The sequence below is a fragment of the Bubalus kerabau genome, chromosome 14 (genome assembly GCF_029407905.1).
Source record: "Bubalus kerabau isolate K-KA32 ecotype Philippines breed swamp buffalo chromosome 14, PCC_UOA_SB_1v2, whole genome shotgun sequence".
In the NCBI taxonomy this organism is placed as follows: Eukaryota; Metazoa; Chordata; class Mammalia; order Artiodactyla; family Bovidae; genus Bubalus; species Bubalus kerabau.
In genome coordinates this window covers 65,020,791-65,036,381 of record NC_073637.1, presented here as the reverse complement: position 1 = coordinate 65,036,381, position 15,591 = coordinate 65,020,791, and the positions used below count along the sequence as shown (strand labels likewise).

Below are 15,591 nucleotides of genomic sequence, written 5' to 3'. Positions count from 1 at the left end.
AGAACGTAAATGTATTAACTGTCGCCAGTCAATAGAACCTTTTAAAGAAAATGCCAAAACCGGAAGGCACATCTTGAATGATGGTGGCTCTCTGGTCAACCAACGAGATAGTTAATTTGGGGTTGAGTTGACTCTTCTTTCATTTCCCATAGGCAGGGCTCACTTGTCTTGTTTAAATATGTGTGTTTGTACATGTGTATTGTTCCAGGCTGACACATTTACACTCACATATGCTTTGACAAATGGCAGTACTTGCTTGTTGTAGTACAACTTGTTTCTTTAATACATATTTTTAGTAGCTATTATTTTGTAGTTGTAATTGTGCACAGTCTAGATAAGTAATAGAAACAGTTCCAAAGAATTTTGCTGAACTACTGGAAGAACTTTTAAAGAAAAACCATAAAAGTTAAACTCGTTTCATTAGGTAGGCTGAGAAGATTTTTTTTTTCAGGCTGCAGGACATAAAGGTTTTTCTTTAAAATATAATTGATTTTATAATAAGCAGGCTGCAAAAAATAACCCCACAATTACACAACTGGGAAAAAATTTTCAACAAAGCAAGGCATATAAAGGGCTTCCCAGGTGGCTCAGTGGTAAAGATTCCACCTGCCAATGCAGGAGAGGCAGGAGACATGGGTTCAATCCCTGGTTGGGAAGATCCCATGGAGAAGGAAATGGCAACCCACTCCATTATTCACGCCTGGGAAATCCCATGGACAGAGGAGCCTGGAGGGCTACAGTCCACGGGGTCCCAAAAGAGTTGGACATGACTTAGTGATGAAATGACAACAAAGCAAGGTATGAAAGGTGTCCCTCTCACGGTGGAATTGTTTATAATTTTCATATTGTGGAATTCTCAGAAGCAGTTGCCTTGGCCTACGAGTTCCTGTTGGTAACAACCACACAGAAATCCACTGGAGGCTTCAGGATCGGGGCCCCATTCAATGTCACCTGTTGTTTTGGTTTTGGTGTGGCCAGAGGACACAAATTTGTGACCCACCACCTTCATATGGTCCACAGAACATAAATGTGTGTGGGTTTAATGCACTTTAAGTACTTTTATTCCAAATTTTAAAATATTTTGCCCGCATTTAATAATCAGATTTTTTTTTTAAATCCAAGTTTCCAGATTCTTTTGGACTCCAGCAACATTAGCCTGAGTGTTTGCAAGGCTGTGAGTGGCTCTTGTGAGGCACCAACTGTTCTCTTGAATGCTTTCTCTGCCTTTCTCCCTCCTGGAACTTCCCTTGCCTGGTCCTCATGGACATTTGAGTTTCCATGCCTGAATCACACCCTCTCAAGCAATCAAATATGCAATTTACCTCTTTATTGGCTTTCAGTGTTAGGGAAAGTAGTGATACAAGGGAGGTTAACAAGGGAGGAATGGGGCAGTCAGCAACACCGTCACCCTCTGCTGCTTCCTTTGGCAGCAGGTCGCGCAGAGGTTGAGCTGGTGCCCACACAGAGAGTTGCAGTGCCTTCCTTTGGAACACACAGAGTGGTAGTAAATCTTGATCTTTGAAAGTATTAAAAAAAAAATCAGAATCACTTGGGTCCAAATGTAAATATATACCAACAATTTGAATAATACCATTTCAAGGGTAAAAATTATATATATATAATTTATTAAATGTATATATGCCTATATAAATTTACATATACAAATACACATATATACAAACATATATATACATATATATGTATATATGTATACAAATGTACATATATATACATATATAAATTTACATATACATATACAAATATAAACATACATACATACAAAAATATATATATTTGCACAAGACCAGCTTTGAAGTACGCAATAGCTGAAGAAATGCTATGAATGTTCTTTGAGCCATGTAAGCATCATTTGAGAAAACCATGTGTCTTCCCAAGATAGCTTTTATTTGGACATTTGGCTTCCCTGGTGGTTCAGGTAGTAAAGAATCTACCTGCAATGCTAGAGACCGAGGTTCAAGCCCTGGGTCAGGAAGATCCCCTGGAGAAGGGAATGGCTACCCACTCCAGTGTTCTTGCTTGGAGAAACCCATGAACAGAGGAGCCTGGTGGACCACAGTCCACGAGTTCACAAAGAGTCGGACACGACTGAGCGGCTTTCACTTTCACTTTTGGTTTTGGTGCATTTACTAAAAGAATAGAATAGTCTCATATGTGGTAGTCTCCCCACATACGCATCATCAAGACCTGATGACAAAATTTATGGATTTTTTCCAGAACACTACTCTTGTCTTTTGCTGCTGACCTACATTCTATTCTTACCTCTCCTTTAGTGGGAACAGAAGTAAAGAAAGAACGTGAAACTGTAATCACTTAGTTTAATTTAATTACAGGAGAAAATTTGGCCAGGGAAGGTGTTAACACTGTTTGTTAAAATGAGGTTGTGGGATTAACTCCAGGTTGCCAGTCTCAAGGGCAGTGTGGTTCTGGCAGAATTCCTGCAGAGTTTTTCCTCCCAGAACCGGTTCTGCTGGTTATGCTACAGTGTCTTTGCACAATGACACCTGCTGGCCAGAGATATTTCCCGCGGTCTAGAAGCTCTTGTTGGAGAAGGAAATGGCAACCCACTTCAGTATTCTTGCCTAGAGAATCCCAGGGACGGAGGAGCCTGGTGGGCTGCCGTCTATGGGGTCGCACAGAGTCAGACACGACTGAAACGACTTAGCAGCAGCTCTTGTAATGTGAACGGGTGTCCCGGGGTCCCTGGGAATGACTTAGGTAGCATCCAGGTAGGTGAGGTTCTGAGCATCCTTGCAGTCACAGTTTGGAAGTTGATGGGGTGGGGCACAGGATAATAAAGAAGATAAAACACTGAAATGGGGCTCAGGCCGCCAGGTCTCTGGGCATATGAATAGCCGGTTTTGTGTCTTCCTCCTTCTAAGCTTTAGCTTCTCAGCTGGAAAATGACAGGAAGGGGAACCGGGCAGGGTTGACAAAGTATTAAGGTTCCATCCTTATGATTCTAGTGGAGGACTACAGGGCTAAGTTTCTTCGTGTGACTCCCACTTACAAGGTCATTCAATGTTTCTTTCTCCCCACAGCCAATCCAGTACCTACAACGTAGATTTGTTGCTCGCTAATTTCCAAGATGAGAAATTCCCAGGCAAGCCCCTATTGAATTATTAAAGAGCGGTGAGCTCTGATTCCTGGCACCGAATGCTGGTGATGACATCATCTCAGAGCAGGAGCTCACAAACCCTAATTACAGGCTTCCCTTTCTCCCCAGTTTCTAAGGAGATTCTTGAAACCAGGCCCCTTCGTTTTGTCCACAGCCCTTTTCTCAGTTCATAGTGATTTCAAGATGAAACCAATTTCGATGTGCTACAAAGGCCTCTCTCATGTGACTACAGAGAATTACCTGAATGTTAAGATGCTGCTTAGTGCTCAGAGGAAAAGGTTTCTATTTTGGTCTTTTCACTGGAATCAGTTTAGTTCAGTTCAGTCACTCAGTCGTGTCCGACTCTTTGCGACCCTATGAACCGCAGCATGCCAGGCCTCCTTGTCCATCACCAACTCCCGGAGTTTACCCAAACTCATATCCATTGAGTCGGTAATACCACTCAACCATCTCATCCTCTGTTGTCCCCTTCTCCTCCCACCTTCAATCTTTCCCAGCATCAGGGTCTTTTCAAACCAGTCAGCTCTTTGCATCAGGTGGCCAAAGTATTGGAGTTTCAGTTTCAACATCAGTCCTTCCAATGAACACCCAGGACTGATCTCCCCCAGGATGGACTGGTTGGATCTCCTTGCAGTCCAAGGGACTCTCAAGAGTCTTCTCCAACACCACAGTTCAAAAGCATCAATTCTTCGGTGCTCAGCTCTCTTCAACAGTCCAACTCTCACATCCATACATGACTACTGGAAAAACCTTAGCCTTGACTAGATGGACCTTTGTTGACAAAGTAATGTCTCTGCTTTTTAATATGCTGTCTAGGTTGGTCATAACTTTGCTTCCAAGGAGTAAGTGTCTTTTAATTTCATGGCTGCAGTCACCATCTGCAGTGATTTTGGAGCCCCCCAAAATAAAGTCAGCCACTGTTTCCACTGTTTCCCCATCTATTTCCCATGAAGTGATGGGACCGGATGCCATGATCTTAGTTTTCTGAATGTTGAGCTTTAAACCAACTTTTTCACTCTCCTCTCTCACTTTCATCAAGAGACTCTTTATTTTTTCTTCACTTTCTGCCATAAGAGTGGTGTCATCTGCGTATCTGAAGTTATTGATATTTCTCCCGGCAATCTTGATTCCAGCTGTGCTTCATCCAGCCCAGCGTTTCTCATGATGTACTCTGCATATAAGTTAAATAAGTAGGGTGACAATATACAGCTTTGACGGACTCCTTTTCCTATTTGGAACCCGTCTGTTGTTCCATGTCCAGTTCTAACTGTTGCTTCCTGACCTGCATACAGGTTTCTCAAGAGGCAGGTCAGGTGGTCTGGTATTCCCATCTCTTTCAGAATTTTCCACAGTTTATTGTGATCCACACAGTCAAAGGCTTTGGCATAGTCAATAAAGCAGAAATAGATGTTTTTCTGGAACTCTCTTGCTTTTTCGATGATCCAGCAGATGTTGGCAATTTGATCTCTGGTTCCTCTGCCTTTTCTAAAACAAGCTTGAACATCTGGAAGTTCACAGTTCACGTATTGCTGAAGTCTGGCTTGGAGAATTTTGAGCATTACTTTACTGGACATAGGAACATTGGATGTGGTCCGTGTCAGGAACTGCTTCATATTGTGAGACATAAATAAAGCTCTCATATTGGGTGACTTGCTTTTGTCACGTGAAGTCCGGGTTTCTTCCTTTTCCTCCCGTGTGGGTCAGCCCTTTCTCTTTCCAGTGCTGTCTTTTCCAGGTACAGCCAGTGGTCCGCTGGCCAAGTGTGGCTCTACTCCATCTGCTCCTGATGGGAAGGAAACCAGCCCCTCAATTGAGATCCTCAGATCTCAGTGTTGGTAGCATCAGAGACAGGATGGTGCCAGCGGCAGTGTTTGATCACAGCCTATGTAAAGGCAGTAAATTGGAGGAAATACAAGTATTCTAACCTTCTTGAACCTGCAAATTATTCAGTCTCTCTTTGTTGAAAATAAGGTTATTGAAAGACTTTTAGCACCAAATCATGGCAGAGCTACTAAAATCGTCCCTGATTTATCTCACCCTTCTTCCTTTTCTCTTTCTCTCAACACTTCTTTTTTGTCTAAAGATTTAATTAGTTTTTATGGGGCTCCACTGTGTGTCAAGCAAAGTGCTTTGGAAAGTTACAGTTTCGATAGTCTTGATGAATCATGTCTTCCAAGGGGATGCTTCTGAATGAACTGTCTTCCTTTCCTACCAAACTCCAGTGCTGGACACCAGGGAGAAGGGGAGATGTGTAAATACTGATTTGGGGGATTAAAAGGGAACCCAAAGAACTGGTCAAAGGAAACCACACTCCTGAGTATCCATGGGTTCATGATCTAGTTTGCTTCCCTGACCCCAACCTCCTGTTAGCAGTCCAGGGAGTCCTCTTTCTGCGTATCAGACAGTCCAGGATGAAATGGAGTTGATGGATATTACTAATTCAGAAAAAGTTACATCTTAATGTGTGTGCATGTGTGCTCAATTGAGTCTGATTCTTTGTGACCCCATGGACTAACCTGCCAGGCTCCTCTGTTCATGGAACTCTCCAGGCAGGAATCCTAGAGGTGAGTTGCCGTTTCCTCCTCCAGGGGATCTTCCCAACCCTGGGACTGCAACCTTGTCTCTTGTGTCTCCCGCATTGGCGGGTGGGTTCTTTACCATGAGTGCCACCTGGGAAGTCCCTTATGTCCTAATGTTTTGCCTAAGTAGAGCCCAGGTTTCAACAGGTCATCCTATGGAAGAAGACAAATATTATAAGGCATCTTCCTTGGTCTCCAAAGTAAACAAAGTATTGAGAGGCTCCTGGGAGGAGTCTTGAGGGGCTGAGATACACACTGCAAAGCAGGGCAAATGGCATTTTTATGTGTTTGCTGGGGCGTGGTGTGGATGAAGGAAACTTTCAAAGGGAAAGGTAAACATTTGCTGGAGTCTTTGTTATTGAACTTAAACAAAGCCATACCTTTGTTCCAGTTTTATAAGGTAATGGATGGCAGAAAAAGCCATAAAGCTGGAGTTAAGTCACATTTGGAAGGAATAATCTTTGGAAAGCATCTCACCAGAGCTATCAACAGCTTGATCTTTTGTTAGAATGTGGAGTATCCATGGTTTTTAGCCTAAATTCTGCTGAGGGCTCTGTAACTCACAGGCATGAACTCTTGTGTGCATGCGGAGAGTGAGACTGCAGACAGATTTCATAGACTGATAATGTGTGTGTGTGTGTGTATTCACCATGGTTAGTATTTATTCAGTGCTTACTTATTGATATATACCAGGCAGTCTGCCAGTTGTTTATATACCTTATGCAATATTCATATTTTAAGTGGCTATTATTTTTCATTTAAACAATGAAGAGATTGAAGTCCAGAGAGCTTACACAGTGAATGCACAGTAGAGCGGAGACTCCCACCCTGGGAATGTCTGTCTGAGGCACGTGTTCTTTCCATACTGCCTTTTTGTCTGGGGAGGAGGTGGTCATAGTGTCTTCCACCTTGTCTCTGGCAAAGGGGCTGGCATCCCCTTGAAGCAGCCTGCTTGCTGTGCATCACATGCTGGGGCAGGCAGTGGGGATTTACAGACAAAAAGCCAAACAGGGTGTCTGCTGCTCTCAGAGGCCATACTGGCTGGGCTGAGAACTCAGACACCTCTGTACATGACTGTAAAATGAGGAAGAAAGCGACAAAGCCTCCAATGAAAACAGAATTAAAGGGTGAGGAGAGTTCTGGACAGGATGGTGGCCCTGGTTTTTTATTTTTTATCACAAAATAAAAAAATTTTCTTGAGCACAAATAAGCATCCACCTACTTGATTAGTAGCCCAGTTCACAAGTATTCTCTCCCATTCTGAGGCTTGTCTTTTTGTCTTGTTTATGGTTAGTAGCCAGGAACTTTTTGGTAACTTAATGTTTTCAAACCATTTTTTGAAACTGAAGTATAGTTGATTTACAATGTTGTGTTAATTTCAGGTATATAGCAAAGTGATACAGTTGTATATGTTGTGAGTCTGAAAAGATTCTTTTCTAATTCTTTCTAATAACCATTATAGGTTATTAGAAAATGATGAATATAATTCCCTGTATTATACAGTAAACTTCACTTGCTTAGTTGTGTCCGACTCTTTGCAACCCCGTGGACTGTAGCCCACCAGGCTTCTTTGTCCATGGGATTCTCCAGGCAAGAATACTGGAGTGGGTTGCCATTTCCTTCTCCAGGGGATCTTCCCAACCCAGGGATCGAACCCAGGTCTCCCATATTGCAGGCAGACGCTTTAACCTCTGAGCCACCAGGGAAGTCCCTAGGTCCCTGTTGATTATCTGTTTTATATATAGTAGTGTGTATATGTTAATCCCAAACTCCTAATTTATACCTTCCTCCTTCCCCTTTAGTAACCAGAGGATTGTTTTCTATGTCCATGAGTCTATTTCTGCTTTGTAACAAGTTTCATCTTTTAATTCGTTTTATTTTTATAAAAGCATTTCTATTACGTTTTTAATTTAAAAGTTCCCCCAATGTCTTATTTTAAAAGCTTGCAAATGAAAAGTTGAAAGATTAATACAGTTATGACCACATACCCTGCTCTTCAGCAGGTAGAGAGGGTGCCATCTGTGTGGCATCAGGAAAGACCCAAGGGAGGGCGTGGTGCTTGAGCTGCATCTGAGCGGGGGCCGGGAAGGGGCTCCAGGTAGCAGGACGGGACGCTCGCAGGCTCAGAGACTGGGCAGCACAGCAGAACCTGGGGCGGCGGAGCTCCGAGAGAAGGCAGAGTGGCTGTGGAGGGGCATGAGAGACATTGCAAGACGGGTGAAATGCCATGGGGAGGCTTGGAGGGTGGGTGAAAGACACTCAAGGTGGGAACTTTAGATCCACCCATTTGGGGGACGTGGGGGAGAAGGAACCAGAGAGGGATGGAGTGGTCAGCAAGGAGAGGACAGAAGGATACGGGAGAGCAGGACAGAAGGAGGAAGTGACCGGCGAAGTGGGTGATGCAGGCGGTGGTTTCTCACAGCTGGAACCTCTGAAAGCAGCAGCAAGTTGGGAAATGGTTAGAAATGCAGATACTTGGACCTCCCACCTGGGACCCAGAGGGCAGAGTCATGACACGTTTGAACAGCATACCACCGCTTGTAAGGATGCTACCTGGAGGAAAGCAATCTCAGTGAAGTCCGAGGTCAGTTTAAAACTGTTGGGGACAGGGCCTTTACTTACGGTCCCTAATTTATACGTGCTTGTGTTGAAAGCTTGCATTGCAGCATGGTTTACAAGACGAAGAGGCTAGAAACAGCCTCGTGTTAAAGAAATTGTTACTCCATATTCATGGTCTTTTTTTTTTTTAAAAGAGAAAGGACTTTCTTCAGAATGTCCTGTCAAGTGAAACAAAAAGCAGGCTGCGGAACTGTGTTGACCATGCTACCATTTGCGTTGGAAAGAAAAGGATATGAATTTGCATAGCAGGCTTCTAGAAGGATACACTAGAAACTGTGACGGATATCCAAGAAACTGTTGGTTGGGGAGCAGTGCTGGCGGGGAGGGGGTGTGGTTTCCACGTTTACCCTTTTGAATTTTGTGCTAGATTCAGCTATGACAAACTCAAAACAAGTTTTCAGTGTTAAACACGAATAGAAGAGGCTTAAAGTCATAACCGATAACCAGAAATCTGAGTGAGTGGCTCTTTCAGTCTGTTTCACTCCTTCTCCCACTGAGAGCTCATTATTTGTGAAACAGCCCCACCCGTTGTTACACAATATCCAGATTCTTCCTTGTCCTGAGGTGCTGCTTCACAAGACCTGTTCTGGTGACAGAGCCGAGAGGCCGAGACTGGCCGTCTGCAGAGCCACGAGTGTTCTGCCCCAGAGGGCTCACCTTTGCTCTCTCCCCAGCGAAGCCTGCGGCTCCACCCCTCTGAAAGGGTCACACAGAGATAGAGTCTGTGCTTTCCAGATCAATTCACCTTCATTAAATATATAACCACTCTGGACCCATGTGGAATCAAATGCCTGGAGAGAGTCTGGACAGGGAGCTCTTGGAGCGGTCTGGTCGGAAGGGGGTCTTGAGCTGGGGACCGCAGTTGCTGAGGTAGTACATGTGGGGCAGTACTTTGTGGATTGTGCTGTGGGGGCGAGGAGGAGCTTGGAGTCTCAGAGCAGGACTGGCAGGGTGACCAGGTATCTGAGAAGATGGAGACCGTGGTGGTCATAGCAAGTTGCCGAAGATTTTCATGGCATCTTATAGTTGAAAGATGAGATCTCAGTCTCCGTATCTGACTGAGATCGTGTGCAGTAGAAACTAGCACAACCTTGTAAAGCAGCTATACGTGCATAAAAATTAATTCCAAAACAATAAATTTTTAAAAACGTGATCTTGAAGTATCATAGTATCAAGCTAGAGATTGTTATACCTATTTAAAAGAAGAGGCCAATGAAGCCCAGAAAGGTTCAATAGTTAGTCCAAGGCCACAGTGTCAGCGTTTGTACCAGGGACATAATTTTGAGCCTCTTGTACATTTTTTTTTTTTCCTTGCTGGGATTTCCTCTCATTTTGCCCTCCAGCTTCAGAAGAAGGCTCCTTCTTCTTAACACAACTTCACCTGTGAGCTGATTCCATTTAATCCCTGTTTCCAGGGCTCTCAGCTCCCACAGGGCCTCCTTCCACAGCCTTGCAGCCTTCTGTTCCTCCTCTCTGGCTGTGTCCCATCCATCCTGGGAGGATACCTCTGCATGACCCCCCAGCGCACGCTCCTGCCTGTCCTCCTGCTTCTGCCAGACTCCCCAGCTGGGTGCTCTCTCCCCATCTTCACATCCTGGCTCCCTCGCCCCAGCAACCTAGCTTCCTGTCCTTCCCTCCAGAGGTCTGGCCTCTTGAAGGGGTGCAGACCCTCGATTTCTGATCCTCCTGGTCTTTTCTCAGCCTTTACTCTGTCCTCTCGGTAACTTGGGTGTTGATACTGTGGCCACAGGTCTATCTGCCCTTGGCCTCAGTGATACACACTTGACTTCATCAAGTGTCTGTGACTCGATCACAGGGATACAAGCATCTTGGTTGGTGTCTCCCCTCCCCAGCTGCCTTTTCTCAGGCTCCTTCTGAACCTCCTCAGCACGAACCCTCCTCTCGCATTAGCCTGGACTCTTTTCTCTTTTGAGAACAGCATGCACTTTCTTCTCCTCCATTTCTCTTCCTTGTAGCTCAGCACTCCTATGGGAAATCCTCCCTGGTTGAGCTGTCTCCTTTTTTTTCAGGTTCTCACAGTATGTACACCCTGAGATATTCACCTCAGTTCCTATTTTTATACACCCCACCACAGTGAGAAATGTTGTAGCTGCCCTTTTCCCCAAGGGCAATGCCCTACCTTAGATTTCTGTTTTTCCTGTAACATCCATGTGTATCATCTTCATTAGCTTATATACATGGACATACATGATACATACATATATACATTCATACTTGATTATATAGTTCGGGCTTGATTTGGGTTTGTTGATATACAGCTAGATAACATTTTTTTGAGTCTAAATCTGGTCAGAGCAACTAACTCTGCTGTATTTTATCTTGACAACTTCAGCTACTCAGAGCATTCTTGGCTCTTAGAACATTTTGCTTATGAAAGCAAAAACACTGATAAAGGAGGAACTGTGTATTTAGAAAAGTAATTTTCTCTTAATTTGTTAGACAAATATTTGTTGAGTATCTTCCATGAGCCTGGCATTGGGAACAGAAGTAGCTTGAGGCAGACAAGGCCCCTCCTCTTATGGGTTTAGAGCTGCATGGGGCAGACAGATAATTAAGTACTAAACAGATAAATGACAAGATAAATTCAGATAACGTTCAGTACTGTGAAGAAACCAAGAAAGAGCAGCACCGTAAGGTAAGCTACTCCTTGTGGGAGAAGGAGAAGGAAGACAATTCTAGATGGTCAGGGCAGGGATTTCTGAAAAGTTGACATTGGACTGAAATCTGAATGAGAAGAAGGACAGGCAGTGTGATCATCTATGGGATCAGCTTTGGGGGTAGAGGGCACTGCCCATAGCAAAGTCTGGCAACTGGAAACAAGCCTGGTATATTCTGGAAATGGAGACTATTGAGTACTAAAGGAATATGGAAGATGTGGTAGAATATGTGAGTAAACCAAAAATGTATCTGTGCCTACTCACGGTATCTGTAGGAGAAAATAAAGAAATATTTATTCAGGTTGTAATCATTTCCTAAAGGTATTATATAAATGGAGGCATCAGGAAATCTAGGAGTTTCATAGATTCTCAACAAAATTGCAAGCTCTCTGAGAGCAGGGAGTCTGTCTCAGCATTCTTATGTCCCACCTCGTAGCATAATGGCAGACACAGAGAAAAGATATTCAGTAAGTATTTGATGAATGAATGCATAGAGGAAACAAATAATTGCCTAAGACTGAGATGTCCCATGTTAATATTATTTGCTTTTAGTTTATCTTTCTATCTCAATTTGGCATTGCATTTGCATCAAATGCAATCATATAAATGGGAAAAAAAATGCTAAGATGTAAGAAAACCATCTATAAGGTCTTTCATAATTCTAAGAACAGAGAAGAAAACAGAGTAGGGAAACTGGCAAGAGTACACTTAACGCGTTTATATATTCTTTGTGTTTTACGGTGAAAATATGGATTTCTTGATGTATGTCGTGTCCCTGTAATTTGGAGGCTAATGTGTGCAATTTCTTGTAAAGGAGCTGTTTAGAGTCTCAACCTTAGGAAATAAGTAGCTTTCTTAGTCTCTAATCAGGGGATCTTGAAAACACAAAATACAATTGTTTAAAGAGGAAAATAAACACTTTCCATCAAACCATAGACCTTATGATTTTTTAAGTCCCAAATTGCTTTGTAGATCAAGATTGGCCTATTTATTTTAATGGCAAGCTCTTGGAAAAATCTTGGAAGTTAATAATCAAGTTAACGTAGCACTTCTAAAGCACACTAATTCTGCATTTATTTTAATAAATCTTACTATACCCATAATGCACAACTGAGAGGTATTATAACCCAGATAAAGTCACTTTTCTTGTGTACAAAATGGGAGTTGTAATTCATGTGTCAAAAAGTGATTTTATTAAAAATTATCAATTGTCATGAGACTGCTTCTGTTTCTGAAAAGGTTTTGGTACCTTTACAAATGATCTCTCTGTTGGAATCAATCTTTGAACCAATGACAAAATTAAAATTGTATCTATTATCTGCCTGGATACACTTGATTCAGTTAAAATTTTTCTAAAAAATAAATTACGTGCTGTAAAAATTATAGGAAAACAACATTTACAGCTCTTGGTTGGCAGACTAATTGTTCACAGCATTTCTTTACATAATTAGGGCTTCTACTAAAGTTAAAAAGAACTTTCTGTGCTTGACATTTGGATTAACATTTGGTGAGGGAAAGTGTATTGCCCCAATACACTTTCTGTAATACACGTTTCTGTAACACACGTTTCTGTAACACACGTTTACAAACAGTGCTTTGTAGATAAACTTGCAAGAAATTCATTGTCACATTTTCCTGCTGTGTACAGAGCTGGGACATGGTTGGGTTTGCAAGATGAAACAAATGAATGCTTATCAGTCCCAGCCTAGGTTTTAGTTAATGTCTTTCCATGCCCCACTCCCCCATCCTACCACCCATTGCAGTTAAAGTTCAACCATTTGGGTTTTAAGTGCAGCACAGCGAGACCACAATTGATACCATCAGGCACATAGACCATGCTTTGCTAGCGGGTCAGGCAGTCAGGCAAGAAGAAAGCAGTGCCAACCCTATTATAAAATCCCTAATTGTTAGGATAATTCTGGTAACATAACATAGCAGAAAAAGAAGGTAGAGTCTTGTGTTGCTTACTTTTTGTAGAATCAGGCTGCCATGAATCAAAGAGGGCCCACTGGATCTTCTACTAAGGACCTTTCTCCATGAAGAGGACCTAAGTCTAACTGTCTCCTGGTAGGGGCCAGTGTACTGTAGCTCACTTCACCATTAAGACCTTCTCTACTGGATGGCTCGTTGTTACAGCTCCTCCAAGGACGAGTTAGTGCATGTGTTGCAGAGTATTGCCAGTAAGCATCTATTATTTCCATAGATCTGTCCTACTCAAGTGGCCCTTTGAATATACGTATTTCATCAGCTAAGCTTTCTTAGCTGAGACCTTGGGCTGATGAGGCCACAATTGATACTGCTTCCTGTCTGTCTGGGTATATGTCCACGGTGAGTAAGCATATGGATCAATCAGTGAGCCAACCATGAATCCTATTAGCTTGGGAAATACAGAACAGTTTTCTCTTCTGGCTCCTGCAGGACTCGGGAGGCTTTATGAGGGAAAGGGGAAAAAAACAGTCTGGTTGAGGACTCTGTCGATTATAGCCACCAACAGGAAGATTTCTACATGAAATACACAGCCCCAGATTGGAACAACTGCATAGCTCACCAGAGTGATCATTGATTTGCTGACATAAAGCTGCATTTATTTATACATTCTGGCCAAGAAAAACCCCATCGCCAATAATGACAATCACAATTTAAGAAGTCAAGTGTTCCTAGAAACGTATGCTTTTATTTTCTGACCTGTTCGATGAAGTTATTGTAATCTTTCGTGCGTGTGTGTGCTCAGTCACTCAGTCGTGTCCGACTTTGTGACCATATGGACTTTAGCCCTCCAGGCTCCTCTGTCCAGGGGATTCTCCAGGCAAGAATACTGGAGTGGGTTGCCATTTCCTCCTCCAGGAGATCTTCCCAACCCAGGGATTGAACCTTCATCTCCTGCATTGCAGGCAGATTCCTAACCGCTGAGCCACCGAGAAAGCTAGCCTCAAACTTCTGTGATTGCAGGGACCATTGTTGTTGTACCTCTGCTAGTATCCAGCATAGTCTCAGAGACATGGTAGATACCTAAAAATATCTGTGGCGTGAGTGAATGTTCTCTGCTGTCAGGATATCTTCTGTCTACTTTTACCCTGAAAATTCAGTAGGAAAAACCAGCATGGCATCTTCCTTCTGAGTGGTCTTCATCACTTAGCTCTCCTAAATCACTTGACATTTGCATCTCTAGTTACTCTTTGCCTTTATTTTCCTAAATAATAAACAAGTATTTATGGAATCCCTGATCTTAGCCCATTGTCTCTGTGGGTTGTGTATTTCACTTGTGTCTTTCAAGTTCAGTATTCTGTGTTCTCATGGCCTCTGTACACATCTCTCACTGGGGAGCCCTGACCACTCTGTATTGATCATTGCTGGATTACTCATCTGTCTTCCCCTTGGACTATTAGCTCCATGAGACGGATCTGCTTTCTTCTGTATCCCCAGTGTCTAACGCTGCGTTTGAACTACTATGAACTTGTGTTGATCTTTATAGAATGCATGAATGAAAAAGGAATGAATGAATGGAATGCCCATATTTATTGTTAGATCATCTTTAGGCACTTGTTTCCCGATGCAGCTAGAGAAGTGAGATCCTGTGTCATGGTGTCCATAGATGTTGTAATTAGCATGTCACTAAGATGTGTCATCTGGGCTTGACTGATATTGATGTGGTGTGCTGCCTTGCTAATGTGTCTCTATTGCCAAGCAAGGGGCTCAGAAAAAGGTGATCTTTATATAGATAGAGCACTAAAAATGAGAGATTTGGTTGTATGAATTACCAAAGGACAACCAGGGATATGGCCTGAAATGAATTAGATCAAAAATTTGAATGGCCTTTAAAATGCAGCTCCTGGAAGTGGCTCTTTGCTTTCTGCAGGGTGTTTTCTGGGGGTGTTGCTATGATATGAAAGGCTTTAGGACAAGAGTTTGAAGGTGAATAAAGATTTCAAAGGGACCAAATAAAACAAGAGTCAGATAATACATCTGATGAAATGGATTTCAGAATACATAACTGTACAATTTTAAAACAGTGAGTTTAAAGTTTTCTGTTGAATACAAAGAATAAGCTGGAATCAAGATTGCCGGGAGAAATATCAATAACCTCAGATATGCAAATGACAACACCCTTATTGCAGAAAGTGAAGAGGAACTCAAAAGCCTCTTGATCAAAGTGAAAGAGGAGAGTGAAAAAGTTGGCTTAAAGCTCAACATTCAGAAAATGAAGATCATGGCATCCGGTCCCATCACTTCATGGGAAATAGATGGGGAAACAGTGGAAACAGTGTCAGACTTTATTTTGGGGGCTCCAAAATCACTGCAGATGGTGACTGCAGCCATGAAATTAAAAGATGCTTACTCCTTGGAAGGAAAGTTATGACCAACCTAGATAGCATATTTGAAAGCAGAGACATTACTTTGCCAACAAAGGTCTGTCTAGTCAAGGCTATGGTTTTTCCTGTGGTCATGTATGGATGTGAGAGTTGGACTGTGAAGACGGCTGAGCACCGAAGAATTGATGCTTTTGAACTGTGGTGTTGGAGAAGACTCCTGAGAGTGCCTTGGACTGCAAGGAGATCCAACCAGTCCATTCTAAAGGAGA

General features: G+C 42.8%; 1 protein-coding gene across 1 annotated transcript in view; it reads left to right on the top strand.

The window, feature by feature from the left end:
- The window catches only part of GRHL2 (grainyhead like transcription factor 2), a 172,645-nt gene that overhangs the window by 111,691 nt on the left and 45,363 nt on the right, over positions 1-15,591 (top strand). The gene's annotated exons all lie outside the window — the stretch shown is intronic.